Raw genomic sequence first — 13,634 nt, 5'->3', positions numbered from 1 at the left:
ATTCCCATTTCTCTACCTTTTTGAAAATATGTGATACAATTAAATTTAATGGAGTTAGTGATGATGCAATTAGCTTTAGATTGTTTCCTTTTTTTTAAAGGACAAGGCCAAAGTTTGATTGTAATCACACTCTCTTAATATTTTCATATCTTGGATCTTGGGTCGATTTGTCCAAGACATTTCTAAATAAATTTTTTTACCAGGCAAAACTATTAAACTCTGTATGGGTATAACTAGATTTTTTCAACAGGACGAAGAGTCTTTATATAAAACTTAGGAACATTTTTGGGAGTTTTTATATAAATATCCACATCATGGCTTGTTTGATTGGCTCGTGGTTTAAACGTTTTACAATAGATTCATATATACGACCAAGATTCATAGGGATACAACGGCTAAAGATGCATTGCTGGGTAAGTTGGCTGAGGAGGCTCAACATTTGATCAAGAAGATGGCTGCAAATAATTATCAATGGATCAATGAGCGTAGTAACACGAGAAGACACGCATGTGTGTTTGAACTTGATAGTTTAAACATGTTGAATGCCAAAATGGATAATGTAGTAAAAATGTTTGATCGGCAAATTGGGGCTAGTTCAAGTCAAGAGATAGTTATTGTTTTATGTAATTTATGTGATGATGAATATAATGATTCTAATTGTTCTAGTGTAGAACAGGTACAATACCTAAATAACTACAACCAGCAACCTTAAAACAACCCATACTCCAATACCTACAATCTAAGATGGTGAAATTATCCAAATTTTGGCTGGAAGGAACAAGGGAACCAACCAAGGGCTCCTAATCCACTTGATTTTCAACTTAGACAACCACCAATGGAGAGTAAACCGTCATGAAAATTGGCAATCGAGAAGTTAGCGAATGTATAATGACAAGATTGAAAAACTAGCTAATGCCAATATGCAAAAGTTTGAAAGAATCAAGCGGAGAATTGACCAAATTACCAATATGTATAGAAATGTAGAGATCCAATTTGGTCAAATAGCCAATGTGATAAACAATAGGAATCAAGGGGAGCTACCGAACAAACTGAGGTAAATCCAAGAGAGTATATGAAGGTTATAACTCTCCATAGTAGTAAGTAATTAAGTGAACCTCAAAGAGCTAAAATGAAGATAGAAAATGAAAATGTGTTTGAACAAGAAAAAGCAAAGAAAAATAGAGAGGAGAGGGAGGTAGAAAAAGGGAAGGAAGCTGTAGAAATGAATGAATCATCAATTTCGTAGCACTTACTTATCCCTCCACCGGTTCCATTTTCACACAGATTGAAACCATCATGAGTTGACAAAGAATTTGAGAAGTTCGTTAACATTTTTAAGTAATTACATATTAACATTCTATTTGTTGATACTATTTTGCAGATTCCCTCTTATGCAAAGTTTCTCAAGGAAATAATGATCAAAAAGAGAAAATTAAAGGATTGCGAGACTATTGCATTAACCGAGGAATGTAGTGTCATTATACAAAATAAACTACTACCAAAGTTAAAGGATCTTGGGAGTTTCACGGTTTCTTTGTGACGCCCCCACTTCTCCCTAAGGCGAACCAAAGGGTATCCGCGGGACGCCTGCCTAGCTCTCGCCAGGACTCAAGCAATTCCATTCAACTTATAGCCGGACCACACAATACAAACCGATAACTTAGATACAATAAATGCGCAAGCGTTCAAACTTAATAATAGTCATCCATTCTCCAAACCACACGTTAGTATACAAAATACATTTCGTCCAAAGGTTACATTTCCATACCAAAAGTACAATCCCAAAATCAAAGGCATAACCAAAAGTAATAGCAAACCCTAAAACAAAAGTACATCAGGAGGGCTTCTCCATTTTACCTCCGAGTTCACACCTGTTAAGGAAAACAAATCTACAGGGTGAGCAAAACGCTCGTGAGGCCAAGAACACACATGCAGACACATAGTTCAGATAACAAGTCCAAATACAATTCAGGTAATAGCTTGCAAGTAATTAATAATGCCGACAAAATGTAACCAGAAACAATTCAAGGATATGGAAGCTCTCAGGAGCTAAGTTCCACATTTGCCGATGTCATTTGTATATCTCCCCGTGATGACTCTCCGTCAACTGGGTTGATATTTTCATATCCGTAGTTCACCACTGACTTCTCATCCGACCACCATACACCACTTCGGGCCCGCACGACATTTATAAGGCGATACTTTACGAGTATGTCAAGCGAGATCTCTCAATAGATCAAGCTTATCATATGAATCTCATGGTTCACCGAGGTTCCCGACCAAACCCATGCCGGTTCGAGTTCCAAGGTTGGCCTATGAGTTTGGGCGTCCCCCATGTATCATGTAAATGTCGAGGAGATTCACTCCATCGACGTATGCAATCATAGCATACCATGGTATATATTTAAGCATTCAACAGGTTTAAGCATGTATTGTAGGTCATGTAAACCAAGCAGAGCATGTTAGACATGAGTCATTTGTGCCAAATGAGAACGAGTGCGATTAAGTACACACTCGATTCCATTTTTCAAAATCAAATAGACTAAGCATGTAATCAGGTAAGTCAAGCATGAATCAAGACTTTAGAGTTCAAGTAGGCATACACTTGACACTCACCAAGTTATGCAAGCAAGTAGGTTGGAGGGAGAGTTCAAACTTCCACGGTAGGGTCCTCTTGGAGGTCCTCGTGCGTGCCTGAACATCGAATATTAGATAATTACTATAGGTCCCCAAGTGGTGAGAAAGATTGAACACGAGTAAGGTTCGAAAATATTTGAAACTTCGTTTGATTTGCCTTTGAAGTTGGATTCTCAAAAGGTGTAGGACTCAAGTAAAAGAAAATTGGATTATTATCCTTAAAATCATTGGTTGGAAACGAGTACGAGCGAAATGATTGCAAAAGGAATGATCAAAATCGAAAGAGGGTTGGCCACGTCACAATCCGGCAGGAACCTGGCCGGATATCCGGCCGAATTTCTGGCCGGATTGGAGGCAGTGGCTAACCTCCCTTTTTTTCAAATTTCACCACCAATCCGGCCGATAATCCGGCCAGAAACTGGCCGGATTCTGGTAGAATAGTTCCCGCGCGGATTTCCTTTGAAATTTCAGAATTTTCGATTTTTGGTTAAATCTTTGAAAAATCATAACTTCTTTTCTACTAGTCAAAACTTGATAAACTTGGTACCGTTGGAATCGTCTTTCAAAGTACTAAAAGTCCTTAGAAAACACTGTTCCATGAATCTAAGTCAAAGGTATTCAAAAATGAGCCTAAAGTTGCTGTTCTAGATTACCAGGATTGAGCCGGGGTTGGTTTTTCGCTAACTTTGGAAATTCGGCAAAAATCACTCGTTGCAAACCAGCCCTTGAAATTTATAACTCAATTAGAAGTGCAAGCAAAGTTTTGGACAGAACAAGCAGCTCAAGAATCGGAGTTTTGAGCACCAAGATATGGTAGCTCAAAGTTGAGAAAAATTCAAGACTGTTACAAAATTTCCAGATTTGGTTCTGACTTTGGATCTTTTATTAAGTGTCGAAACGGACTTGGATTGACACCAAATTTTGCAGTATAATACTCCCATATGAAGGGTATCTCTCTATCAAATTTCATGGAAAAATACCCTCGGAAAGGTGGTTAATCAATCAACCAAAATTTGGAAAAATCCTTAAGGCAATCTGTCCAAATCTAAGATTTTCTAAAACGAGGCAGTCGCCGTATTTTGATCATAACTCCCTCAATTTAACTCGGAATTGAGAATGGTTGATATTGTTAGAAAATACATTCACAGGGCTAAAATTTCACAGAAGAAATCGTTACAAGTTTCAGCATGCAACTGGTTCGAAATTAAGCCTAAAGTTGCAGCATCATCAAATCATTTCGGCAGAACGGAGAAACAGGACAACTGAATTCAGATGAATGATGCGGTTCACACACATGGAACCAGTATGTGCATTATACACCGTTGGAAACATGGAAACGTCTAGTTTCAAATACCGCTAACGGCACTCGATTTCGACGTCGGAGTACGGAGTTATGGATGAAACACGAACACTGGTCTGGTTACGACGGCAACCGTTTCCAGATTACTAGCTTTGGAAAGTAAATTCTTTTGATCAACCATAACTCAATATTTTTCAACGAAATTTTGTACACTACTTCTACAACATGTAAATAACACAATCAAGCCATTAAATCCTCAAATATCTGCAGTAAAGTGGCCGAACAAACAGAGGCAAAATGGTCAAACTTGGCCATTGCAATCAACGTGAGTTTCCAGCAGTTTTCCTTCAACAAATCACTAACTTAAACACTGATCCGATATCATAAACTTCATCAAGCACAAAATCAGCAACAACCTAAGAGTGGGAATTCATAGAACCCACTTTTTTTTGAACAATACAAGCTACTAAAGTGAAGATTTCAGCTCAAATGCATAAATCAACCTCCATAAGACAAGTTTAAGGTAGTTGATCATTACCTACTTTGATGGTTGTTCAAATCAGAAAATTTCGGTCCCTTTGAAGCCTGAAGAAAACCGTGAAGCTCCTCCCTTTTTCAGCTTAAAGTGTTGTCCAAGTGTAGAGTTAAGTGTATGTGAAGTTTTGGTTGAATCTATGGAGGTTTTGGTAGTGATTTGGTGAATTTGTAGAAGGAATGGTGAAGCTGTTACGGCTGAAGCTATCCGTCCATTGCAGCTAGAAGAAATGAGATGCGGTTCTGGTTTCCTTTGCGTACAAAAGACGCTTGACGTCTAATATTTTAAATACGTCAAATCAATTACAACTAGTGCCCTACGCGCGCGTTTTGTGTTCGATTTCTCTTACGTTTGTTGCACTAGTGCACTAAACCTTTAGGGCACTTACATTCATATAAATATTATTTATTTTTAATTGTCCCAAAATAATGCTCCAAAGTCCCTCAATTAAGCGCTCGTGAAAACACGTATTTCTAATTTAGGCGCAATAAAATTGAAACCTTTGAGAAATTCTTATAACGATCGTACCACTAGCTATTACTTGTGTGTTTAAACCTAAAATTGTCTATTTTAGGACCATTGTATAGGTCTCAAATTTTTGAGCTTATTGTACTCCCAATTGGTTAAAGTGTTTAGACACGTTTTCGCTAAATAAGCTTATAAGAAAATATTTGTTTATTTATCTATATTTTTATTTTATTTATTTTTAAAATGAGACACTTTAAAAATATAACGAAACTATAAAACCATGTACTTAGGTCTGAAAAGGCTAGAAAATATTATTCGTGGCAAAAATCCAAATAAATAATTAATTAAACCAAAATTAGGGATTTTAAAATAATAAAAATTTTCGAATCCTCACATCCTCTCCTCCTTAAAAAATTTCGTTCTCGAAATTTACCTTGATTGACGAACAGGTCTGGATACTTTTCTCGAATTGCTTTTTCGACCTCCCAAGTTGCTTCTTCCAACCCATGGTTCTTCCAGAGGACCTTCACTAATGGTATCTATTTATTCTTCAATTTCTTTACCTTCCTATCCAGAAGCTTAATCGGTTTTTCCTCATAGGTTAAGGTCTCATCAATATCAACATTTTCCGGTTGTAAGACGTGAGAAGGGTCCGGATGATATTTCTTAAGTATAGATACATGAAACACATTATGGATTTGAGATAAGTTCGGCGGTAATTCCAACTTATAGGCTACACTCCCCACACGTTGGATAATCTTATAAGACCCTACAAATCTTGGTTGTAATTTCTTTCCTTTCCCGGACTTCAACCTTGCTTTCAGAAGTGTAATCTTGAGAAATACCAAATCTCCAACATTAAACTCCAATTCTTTTCTCCGATTATCAGCATAACTCTTTTGGCGGCTCTGGGCAACCTGAATTCTTTGTCGTACCAACTTTACCTTTTCATTAGTTTCCTCAATCCAAGATACTGTGGTCGGATCTAGGATTTTCCGTTCACCTATTTCGTCCCAACAAATTGGAGACCTACATTTTCGACCATAAAATGCCTCATACGTGGCCATCTGAATAGAAGAGTGGAAACTATTATTGTAGGCAAATTCCACTAAAGTAAAAAACTTACTCCAATTTTCTCCAAAATTCAAAACACAAGTCCTTAACATGTCTTCAAGTGTTTGTATTGTCCTTTCCGACTGTCCGTCAGTCTGGGGATGATAAGTGGTACTAAAATTCAATTTAGTCCCCAATACTTCTTGCATCTTTTGCCAAAATTTCGAAACAAATCTCGGATCCCTGTCGGACATAATACTCACAGGTATGCGATGCAACCTAATGATCTCATCCAAATACAATTTGGCCAACTTTTTCAACGGTTACTTCATGTTAATCGGCAGAAAATGGGCCGATTTGGTCAATCTATCCACTATTACCCAAATCGCATCATGGTTTTTCTGTGTTCTTGGTAATCCCGATACAAAATTCATAGTGATATTCTTCCATTTTCACTCAGGTATTTCTAGGGGTTGCAAAAGTCCTGACGGTTTCTGATGTTCGGCTTTAACCTGTTGACAATTTAAGCAGATTTGGACAAATTGGGCAATTTCCTTCTTCATGTTTTCCCACAAATACAGACTCTTTAAGCCTTGGTACATTTTATTCCCTCCTGGATGTACCGTAAACTTTGATCGGTGTGCCTCTTCTAAAATTTCCTTTCTAAGCCCTTCATCCCTTGGCACAACTACCCGATTCCGAAATCTCAATATTCCATCTGACCCCAAATTAAAATCTGTCTTGTCTTCCATTTTACCATTTTCTACCCATTTTTGCACTTTCGTGTCCTTTTCTTGAAATTCCTTAATGCATTCCAATAGAGTGGAAGTTACTATAATATTCCCCAAAATTACCTTCCTTGGTTCCAATCGAGGATTCCAGTAACTCACTTTTTCCAATAATTGAAACTCCTTAATCATCAATCCAGCCATTTATACTTGACGACTCAAGGTATCGGCTACTATATTAGCTTTCCCTGGATGGTACTTGATAGTACAATCATAGTCCTCCAAAAATTTCATCAATCTACGTTGCCTTAAATTCAACTCTTTTTGAGAAAATAAGTACTTAAGGCTTTTGTGGTCTGTAAAAACCTCAAATGTTACTCCATACAAATAGTGTCTCCATTTCTTCAAAGCAAAGACCACAGCCGCTAACTCCAAATCATGAGTCGGGTAATTCCCTTCATGTGGTTTCAATTTCCTAGAGGCATATGCTATTACTTTGCCATCTTGCATTAAAACACATCCCAGTCCTTCCTTAGAAGCATCTGTGTAAACCACAAAACTATCTTTTCCGTTTGGCAAAGCCAACACAGGTGCCCTTGTTAACCGTCTTTTCAATTCTTGAAAACTTTCCTCACACTTAGGACTCCATATAAACTTCCCATTTTTCTTGGTCAATTCAGTCATGGGTCCAGCAATTTTTGAAAAATTCTGAATGAATATCCGGTAATACCCTACTAATCCAATAAAACTCCGAACCTCAGTAGGGTTTTCCGGTCGTTTCCATTTCGAAACAGCTTCAACTTTAGCTGGATTCACTTTAATCCCTTCGTTAGAAATTATGTGTCCCAAGAAAGTCACTTCTTTTAACCAAAACTCACACTTACTAAATTTAGCATACAATTGGTGCTCCCTTAAGGTTTGCAAAACAACCCTCAAGTGTTTCTCATGATTTTGCACATTCTTAAAATACACCATTATGTCATCAATAAAGACCACCACAATTGGTTTAGATAAGATTTAAAGACCCTATGCATTAAATTCATAAAAGCAGCAGGAGCATTCGTTAACCCAAATGACATTACGGCAAATTCAAAATGCCCATATCTCGAGTTAAAAGCAGTTTTGGGTATATTCTTCTCCAAAATTCTCAACTAATAATAACCCTGTCTCAAATCCAATTTAGAAAATACTACATCCCCTTGTAATTGGTCAAACAACTCATCAATGTGAGGCAGTGGGTATTTATTCTTAGTCGTAACATTATTTAAACCTCTATAGTCTATAAATAGCCTCAAACTCCCGTCTTTTTTCTTAACAAACAAAACTGGGGCTCCCCACGGAGAATCACTCTCTTTAATAAAATCTCTTTCTAGCAAATCTTACAGTTGCAATTTCAACTCCTTTACTTCCGCTGGAGCCATTCGATATGGCGTCCTAGAAATAGGGGCTACTCCCAGAGTTACATCAATCTTAAAGGCTATTTCCCGTTCCGGGGGTAGGGACTCCAATTCTTCAGGAAAAACATCAGGAAAATCTTTCACTATCGGCATGTCCTCCAAATTCACCTTATCACTAGGGGTGTTAATAAGAAAAACCAAATATCCTTGGGCTCCTTTACTTAACAACTTTCTAACCCGAATTTCTGAAATAAGTGCAGACGAAGCTAATTTACCATTTACATCCAGTTTCAGGGTTGCTTCTCCTGGAATACGCAACTCCATAACATTCGTCCTACAGTTTAGCTGAGCATTATAACGGGCTAACCAATCCATTCCTAAAATTACATCGTATCCCTTTATCATCAATCCCATCAAATCAGCCGATAATTTTCGTTCCCCAATCCAGACTTCACAACCTTGATACACCCAATTAGCAATTAAACTTTGATCCCCAGTAAGCGTTTTAATCTCTAGATCATATGGTAATTTAATTGGCTTCAAGTCTATCCCACTCATGAAATTAGGGTTTACAAAAGAATGTGTAGCACCTTGATCAATTAAAACCCTAGCTAAACGGTGAAAGATCGGAATCGTACCTTCTACCACCGCAGTTGCCTCAGGAACTTATTGATAGTCCAATGCATAAACCCTACCCGGTACTTTCGGTCGACTCCCTCCGGCACTAGTTTGCTTAGAAGCTGACTTTTCTGGTCTTTAGGTATCACCTCCCGTCTTCGTTTTATTTGGATAGTTCGCAAGCTGATGCTCGCTACTACCACAAGCCAGGCACTTCCCAGACTTCTTCCAACAGTCACTTTCTGAATGGTTTGGTTTTCCGCAATAACCACACGAAACTTGAGGGGTCACCGTTGAACCGCTAGAAGGCGCCCTTCTTGCCTGTGTCAGTCCACTACGACCTCCTCTAGATAAAGCTCCTCTCGAAGGTCCAGCAGTCCTTGATCCTCCCATTCCTTTTCCCATTTTGGAAGGCTGTACATTTTTACTAGTTTGTCCAGAAGCATAACTAGAAAAATTTCTCTTTCTATTGTGGAAGTCTCTCACTTGAAACCTTGCACTTTCAACCATTTGTGCCTTCTCTAAAGCCTCAGTAAATGTAGAGATTTGGGTTGCAACCAAGCCCTCTTGTATCTCCACATTAAGTCCTTGAACAAATCGCCTAATTCTTTTCCGCTCATTGGTCACCAATTCGGGAGCATACTTTGAAAGATTAGTAAATTTTTCTTCATACTCCACTACACTAAGGTTTCCCTGTTTCAGTTTGATAAATTCATTCTCCCTCTTTTCTTGGATTAAGAGCGGAAGAAACTTTTCATTAAATTTTCTTGTGAAATTATCCCAAGTCCAAGGGATTTGAGTTCTCTCCCATTTTCCTTTTATCAGATCCCACCAAGCACGGGTTACTCCCTCAAATTGGAAAGCAGCGAAATTCACTCGCCTATCCTCAGTGTAATCTAAAGCAGCGAATATGTTGGTCATCCTTTCCAACCAATTCTCCGCCACCTCAGGATCAGGTTCGCCAAGAAACTTAGGCGGGTTAAATTTCAAGAACCTCTCTAAGACTCTATCCTCTCCTCTTTCCTGACCCCCAGGTTGGTTAAACGGTCCAGGGTCTTGTCCATCAGCCAAACGCTCTAGGATATCAGTCATCCTATTAATGGCAGTAGCCACTTGATTACCCTCAATATTTTCCTAACCTTGGATCGATGCAGTTGCCGATCCCTGGTCACCCCCTTGAGGTTGGGTCTGTCTAGTCCCTCACCCACGATTTCGACCACGGTCTCGACCACGGCCTCGACCACCTCTTAGTCCTTCCATGACCTAAGCGTGCCTAGTGCAAGAAATAAATAAATTATGTGATGCAAAATAGAAAATAGGAACCAATTAAGAAAACATTAGAATTAACAATAATTTACATTAATTAGCATATCCAGTTCATACAATTAGCAAGTCATGGGGTAGTCACAAAAATATAGCACACAGGTGCCACAAGAGTACTTTTAGTCACAGAAGACTAAAGTAAAGCTAGTGCCTCAGAAATAGGTCACACAATCATGCAAAATACAATGGCCTCAGCACTTAGCATCACTCCTACTAATACTAGTCAAAAGGGTTAAAAGAGGTCGATCAATCTAGACCTAGTCCGCAGCAGAACTATCAGGAGGAACCTCCTCCTCAGGATCCTCCTCAGAATCCTGAGCTATCCCCATAGCCTCATCAACTAGCCTAGTGGCATCAACTACAATATCGGAAGCCCGACTACGGACCTCCTCTCTCAGCCTAGTAAGTTGAGCCCTAGTACTCCGGAGCTCCTCGTTAACCACAGCAGATGTGGCAACCTCGCCCTCAATCACTTCCTCAAGCTTGGCGACCCTCTCACCCTGAGCGCTCACCATCTGTCGAAACTCGTCCACCTCAACCTGTAAGTCTAAGTTGGCAGTCACCAACTGACGACGCTCGTCGTCCAAGGCCAGTACAACATGGTTTGGGTAGGCAAAGGTCACCCTACAAGCACATCGGGGATATCTGTCAGATGGGGAGTAGCGTACTCGAGCTTCCCCAGCCAAAGCTCGATAGAAGATAGGTTTAGGAGGCGCTATATGGCCATTAGCATGGCCATTCCCGTTAGCTGCCGGAACTCCATTTCCGTTTTTCATCCCTGCAACATAATAGCACCTTTTGGGTTAGAAATTTAAATCTCTATTTAGTTCGAACATCCTGTAATGCATGCTTACCCAATCACTAATTCGTCTCCAAATATCACTCGAGGTAAAACTAATTTAGTTGCTAGTTCTCCCCGAGTTTCATTTTAGGTATGACTAAATCATCCCATATCGAGTTTTAAGGTAGAGTATCTAATATGTTCCCCATATAGATCTCTAACCTAGCGCTCTGATACCAACTGTGACGCCCCCACTTCTACCTAAGACGAACCAAAGGGTATCCGCGGGACGCCTGCCTAGCTCTCGTCAGGACTCAAGCAATTCCATTCAACTTATAGCCGGACCACACAATACAAACCGATAACTTAGATACAATAAATGCGCAAGCGTTCAAACTTAATAATAGTCATCCATTCTCCAAACCACACGTTAGTATACAAAATACATTTCGTCCAAAGGTTACATTTCCATACCAAAAGTATAATCCCAAAATCAAAGGCATAACCAAAAGTAATAGCAAACCCTAAAACAAAAGTACATCAGGAAGGCTTCTCCATTTTACCTCCGAGTTCACACTTATTAAGGAAAACAAATCTACAGGGTGAGCAAAACGCTCGTGAGACCAAGAACACACATGCAAACACATAGCTCAGATAATAAGCCCAAATACAATTCAGGTAATACCTTGCAAGTAATTAATAACGCCGACAAAATGTAACCAGAAACAATTCAAGGATATGGAAGCTCTCAGGAGCTAAGTTCCATATTTGCCGATGTCATTTGTATATCTCCCCGTGATGACTCTCCGTCAACCGGGTTGATATTTTCATATCCGTAGTTCACCACTTACTTCTCATCCGTTCACCATACACCACTTCGGGCCCGCACGACATTTATAAGGCGATACTTTACGAGTATGTCAAGCGAGATCTCTCAATAGATCAAGTTTATCATGTGAATCTCATGGTTCACCGAGGTTCCCGACCAAGCCCATGCCAGTTTGAGTTCCAAGGTTGGTCTATAAGTTTGGGCGTCCCCCATGTGTCATGTAAATGTCGAGGAGATTCACTCCATCGACGTATGCAATCATAGCATACCATGGCATATATTCAAGCATTCAACAGGTTTAAGCATGTATTGTAGGTCATGTAAACCAGGCAGAGCATGTTAGACATGAGTCATTTGTGCCAAATGAGAACGAGTGCGATTAAGTACACACTCGATTCCATTTTTCAAAATCAAATAGACTAAGCATATAATCAGGTAAGTCAAGCATGAATCAAGACTTTAGAATTCAAGTAAGCATACACTTGACATTCACCAAGTTATGCAAGCAAGTAGGTTGGAGGGAGAGTTCAAACTTCCACGGTAGGGTCCTCTTGGAGGTCCTCGTGCGTGCCTGAACATCGAATATTAGATAATTACTATAGGTCCCCAAGTGGTGAGAAAGATTGAACACGAGTAAAGTTCGAAAATATTTGAAACTTCGTTTAACTTGCCTTTGAAGTTGGATTCTCAAAAGTTGTAGGACTCAAGTAAAAGAAAATCGAATTATTATCCTTAAAATCATTGATTGAAAACGAGTACGAGCGAAATGATTGCAAAACGAACGATCAAAATCGAAAGAGAGTTGGCCACGTCACAATCCGGCCGGAACCTAGCCGGATATCCGGCCGGATTTCTGGCCGGATTGGAGGCAGTGGCTAACCTCCCTTTTTTTCAAATTTCACCACCAATCCGGCCAGAAACTGGTCGGATTCAAGGCCGGATTCTGGTAGAATAGTTCCCGCGCAGATTTCCTTTGAAATTTCAGAATTTTCGATTTTTTGTCAAATTTTTGAAAAATCATAACTTCTTTTCTACTAGTCGAAACTTGATAAATTTGGTACCGTTGGAATCGTTTTTCAAAGTACTAAAAGTCCTTAGAAGACACTGTTCCATGAATCTAAGTGGAAGGTATTAAAAAATGAGCCTAAAGTTGCTGTTCTAGATTACCAGGATTGAGCCGGGGTTGATTTTTCGCTAACTTTGGAAATTCGGCTTGCAAACTAGCCCTTGAAATTTATAACTCAATTAGAAGTGCAAGTAAAATTTTGGACAGAATAAGCGGCTCAAGAATCGGAGTTTCGAGCACCAAGATATGGTAGCTCAAAGTTGGGAAAAATTCAAGACTGTTACAAAATTTCCAGATTTGGTTCCGACTTTGGACCTTTTATTAAGTGTCGAAACGGACTTGGATTGACACCAAATTTTGCAGTATAATACTCCCACATGAAGGGTATCTCTCTATCAAATTTCATGGAAAAATACCCTCGAAAAGGTGGTTAATCAATCAACCAAAGTTTGGAAAAATCCTTAAGGCAATCTGTCCAAATCTAAGATTTTAAAAAACGAGGCAGTCGCCGTATTTTGATCATAACTCCCTCAATTTAACTCAGAATTGGGAATGGTTGATAGTGTTAGAAAATACATTCACAGGGCTAAAATTTCACAGAAGAAATTGTTCCAAGTTTCAGCATGCAACTGGTTCGAAATTAAGCCTAAAGTTGCAGCATCATCAAATCATTTCGGCAGAACGGAGAAACAGGACAACTGAATTCAGATGAATGGTGCGGTTCACACACATGGAACCAGAATGTGCATTATACACCGTTGGAAACATGGGAACGTCTAGTTTCAAATGCCGCTAACGGCACTAGATTTCGATGTCGGAGTACGGAGTTATGAATGAAACACGAACACTGATCTGGTTACGATGGCAACCGTTTCCAGATTACTAGCTTTGGAAAGTAA

General features: G+C 39.2%; 1 non-coding gene across 1 annotated transcript; it reads right to left on the bottom strand.

Moving 5' to 3' along the window:
* Positions 1-214: 214 nt before the first annotated feature.
* On the bottom strand, positions 215-321 carry LOC113740494 (small nucleolar RNA R71). The gene has a single exon (XR_003460489.1). It is a non-coding gene; the product is annotated as a small nucleolar RNA R71 (small nucleolar RNA).
* Between the last annotated feature and the right edge of the window lie 13,313 nt (positions 322-13,634).

This window comes from Coffea arabica, chromosome 4c (assembly GCF_036785885.1).
Source record: "Coffea arabica cultivar ET-39 chromosome 4c, Coffea Arabica ET-39 HiFi, whole genome shotgun sequence".
Lineage (NCBI taxonomy): Eukaryota > Viridiplantae > Streptophyta > Magnoliopsida > Gentianales > Rubiaceae > Coffea > Coffea arabica.
This window is presented reverse-complemented; position numbering and strand designations above follow the sequence as displayed.